Source organism: Odocoileus virginianus, chromosome 5, assembly GCF_023699985.2.
Source record: "Odocoileus virginianus isolate 20LAN1187 ecotype Illinois chromosome 5, Ovbor_1.2, whole genome shotgun sequence".
Classification (NCBI taxonomy): Eukaryota; Metazoa; Chordata; class Mammalia; order Artiodactyla; family Cervidae; genus Odocoileus; species Odocoileus virginianus.
This window is the reverse complement of record NC_069678.1, coordinates 73,071,279-73,075,759: the sequence shown is the minus strand read 5'-3', so window position 1 is coordinate 73,075,759 and position 4,481 is coordinate 73,071,279.

The following is a 4,481-nucleotide window of genomic DNA, read 5'->3' as shown; positions in this document are numbered from 1 at the left end:
CTTAGGGTCTCCTTGTGAAATATACACTGGAGCCACAAGAAGTAACACTTTGGTTTGGGATGGAAGGCCATGTGAACTAAGGCAGCTTAGTGTCATTTGTTACTACTCTAGTTTGGCCCAGCCAGTAGGATATACATATAAATATGTATATGAATGGCTGCCACTATTGAATGCCTCCTATGTGCCATGCCCCAGCCTGACAACAACAGTAAGTTGTTGAAGGTAGGTATTAACCCTAAATTAGATAGTTATGAAAACTCAGCCTCAAGTTAAATAAATGAGTTGTTGAAGGTCCAGAGCTTTAAAGAACCTGAATGTATCATTTATTACATTGCCTTCTTAAATAATAGTTGCCATCATTAAAATCTCAGCTATTAAAAGTCTATCAAGTAAACCAAGAATCTTCACAGTAGTCCTGGCAAGTAAGGATTATCACCTCCATTTGACAGGTGAAGAACCTGAGACCCATGACTCCTTAAACCAGTATTTCTCAAGCTTTATTATACATGCAAATTACCTGGGGATCTTTTTAAACTATAGATTCTGATTCAGTAGATCTGGAGTTAGACTTGACAGTCAACATTTCTAACAGATTTCCAGATGATGCTAGGGCTTCTAATTTGTGGGCTACACATGGAGTAACAAGGCTCTAGACCTTCACTGTCCAATACAGTGGCCTCTGCTCACATGTGACCCTTGACCACTTGAATTGCAGATAGTTCAAATTGAAGTGTGCTGTAAAATGCATTCTGGATATCAGAATCGGAGCCTAAAAGTATGCATGAAAAACATCTCCACTTTTCAGTATTGATTATATGTTAAAATGGTAAGTTTTCTAATGTGGCTACTAGAAAATTTACATGACTTGCTTTCATGATTTGCATTGTATTTCTGTTGGACAGTATGGTATGCTCCATACCATATTCCATCCATAAAAGGTGAGCTTAAAGCAAGACCTGCTGGCTCATAAAAGGAAGGGAGAGAATACCTTCAGGAATTAGGAACTTGGTGTAACAGATTTGACATCTCGAAATACTCTGGAGTTGAACCAGGATTTTAATAAAATTAGATCTTGGATCTGACATGTGTTCTATTTGCTATTCAGAGCAAGGCAAGGTGCTCCCTTTGTAAATGTGGCTGCCTATTGCCCAGGGTCATATCAAAAGCTCTGATTTCTGAAATTTATCGTGTTAAAAAGCAGATTCAGTGCAGATTTTTTGTTGTTGTGGAGGTAGAGTTGAGCTTTAATGTATCACGGGTGAACGGTGGCACACCTTGCCAGATTCCCAGTGCAGACAACTAGCCTTATTTGTCAAACTTAGCATGTATTGTTAGTCAGACATGAATCTAATTTGATCACAGCCCCCCATCACCAGGCTGCTGTTGCTGTGGCGTAATGCTAGGGCACAAAGTGGCATCTGATTACTTGTCAAACATCCCACCTACTCTGATCACTTTGGAGGGCAGATCTTTCAAAGCAACATCTGATTGCTTTTATAAACACAGTGTACTATTGAGACTAAAATCTCTTTAGCTTTTTTTTCCTTTTCAAGTTTCTCATTTTCCCTTGCTGGTGAGTCCTTTAAACATATATATTTTGTTTGATCCAAACAGTTCATTGTAGTCATTCATAGAGTTATGAAAGTCTAGTCTTTGTTTTAATGACTGAAACAAATGATGAAGGTCAAGAAATTATGACTAGCATAAAATAGATGAGGTAATCTCTGTGTGTGTTTTAACTTGTAAGATTTGCGTGTTTAAAATTAGACTTTCTTGTTTCTAGAATTCACTTGCTAACTAATGATGAACTTTGGGCAAGTGATTCAGTTCTGCTAATACTTAACTTACTGTTTAAAACTAAGCCACCTTACCTGCAGAAAGCTTGCAAGAGTGAATAAATCAATGGACTATAGCCCACCAGGCTCCTCTGTCCATGAAATTCTCCAGGCAAGAATGCTGAAGTGGGTAAGAAGATCCCTTCTTTAGGGGATCTTCCCAACTCAGGGATTAACCCTGGTCTCCTGCATTGCAGGTAGATTCTTTACTGTCTGAGCCACCAGGGAAACCAGTGTTACCCAAAAGCTATGGTGAGTGATTCCCTGCCCTAGGTCGCCTAAGGATTTGTTAAAATAAAAATTCCTGTACCCCACCCATATTTACTGAATCAGAATTTTTCAGTTTGTTAGGATTACATAATAACCTGACATTAGGCCAAATTTTCTTTTCATACATTTACTCCAAAAAATGCTGAGCTATTCATTTGAAGAAGTATCCATTGAACTTTTAACCTGTGCCTAGTCCTGGGGATTCAGCACTGAACAAGACAAAAGACAGTATTTGCCTTAAAGAAGCTTCCACTCAAGGGAAGTGAGACAGACATGTAAGTTAACAGGATGTAGATCAGCAGGCTAAATTCACGTAATGATAAAATAGAGCTGGTAATGAGATGCTAGGTTAGGGAGACAGGGAGGGTTAAGGTTTTAATTAGGGATTGCAGAAGGCCTCAGAGGAAGAGACATTTGAGCTGAGTATGACAAGAAGGAGCTAGTCATATAAACATCTGGGTCAAAAGGTTCTGAGGAAAGGAAAGAACAAGTGCGGAGCCCGAGATGGCAAATGCTTGGCACCTTCTAGGGACAGAAAGAAGAAAAAGAGTGAAGGTCAGGTGTCTTGTGTACAGTGAACAAGTGAGAAAAGATGAGAGAGACAAGTGGCAGATCATCTAGGCCCTGTGGTCATGGAATTTGGCTTTTACTTCACTGTAACAGAAAGCCTCATTAAATATAGTCATCTGATTTATAATTTGCAGATTGAATCCTTGCTGCTTAATGGGTCCAGTGTGTGGATCATGGGTCATAGGGGCTGGGCAAGAGTAGAGTAGGGAGGTGCAATGAGGACCATTAAAGGAGCCCAAGTGAGGGATGCTGGCAGCTTGGACCAGATGGTAGCAATAGCAATGATGATGGTGATGATGATGAAAGGTTAGATAGGAGGCTGTTTTGTAGGTAGAGCTGATAGGTTGTGTTGATGCATTTAATGTTAGAGTGAAGGAAGAGAGGGAGTAAAATCAAAAGTGACTTCTTCCTAAGGTTTTACCTGAGCATCTGAATGGATGGGAAAATGCAGGAGAGGAATAGATATGGGGTGAGTGGGGAAATCAAGAGTTCTGTTTTAGATAAATTTGAGAAGCATAATGAGATGCTCAAGTAGGCAGTCAGACATGTGAGTCTGAAGCTCAGAAGTCATCAGGACTAAAGTTGGGGTTCTACAGTATAGGGTTGACATTTGGAACCCGTGAGAGTATAGAACCACCTAGGGAAAGTGTAGATAGAAAAGAGACACAACCTAGGGCCTTCCCACACTTAAGATCATGCGAAGGAGAAGGAAAGGATGTTGAAGACAGAGGTAAAACCAGGAGAGCATGAGCCTAGAAGTGAAAGTGCTATGATAAGAAGGGAGTAGTGAATTGAGTACTTCGATTTGGATGAGGACAAGTTATTTGACAAGTTGGAGGTTGTCCATGGCTCTGATTGGGTTTGGGGGAGAGATGAATGTTAAAAACCCAACTGAGTAGATTAAAGAGATTGGGAGATAAGGTGGTAATAAGAACTACAGGAGAAATTCCCAAGCCATGTCTTTTCCATCTAAACTACATAAAGGAGTATAAATTCCAAATTCTTTCGGTAATTGAGGTCTTATAGTCAAAGTATTTTGTTTCAGTTTTTTCATTTAAACATTTAAAAGAATAGAACAAACCCTCATATACTCATTACTCATTGTGATAGGCTAAATAATGACCACCTCAGAGATGTCCAGATCATAACCTCTGGAAATGTTACTTTACATGGTAACAGGGACTTTGTAGATGTGCTCAAATTAAAAATACTGAGATAGGGAGATTATCCTGTCATCAGAAGAGTCATTCTAAGAGGGAGGCAGGAAGATCAGAGTCAAAAGTGAGAGAGGTGATGACAGACCCAAGAGGTCAGAGTATTACAGTGCAGGGACCGCAAACCAGGGAAGATGGGTGGCCTCTAGATGCTGACGAAGGCAGAGAAATAGATTCTCCCCCTGAAGCCTCCAGACAGAGGGAAAACACATGAGCATGAGAAGCATGGGGAGTGTTAAAAAATGCTTTCCAATCATGGAAATGCTTGGGACCATTTAACATCTTGACAAGTTTCACAGAGTTAGCTTGTAGCTTTCTCTGGTCTTGAGATTCTCCCCACTGCATTTTTCATGTTAAACACAGCTTTGATCATCTGGGGTCTTGCATTAATAAATACAAGACTATTTTCAGAGGGAGGGCTTTCCTGGGGCAGAAGAACGTGATTTTTCTGGACCCAGGACTAATTAAAAGAGATTTGATTCAGTAGCACAGCTATGTGAAGGAGTAGCAAGGTCTTCTGAAGTGTGCATACAAAAGCTGGGTGATTATTTGGCAAGACTGGTATATAGACAATGCAAATATCAGGCGGGGG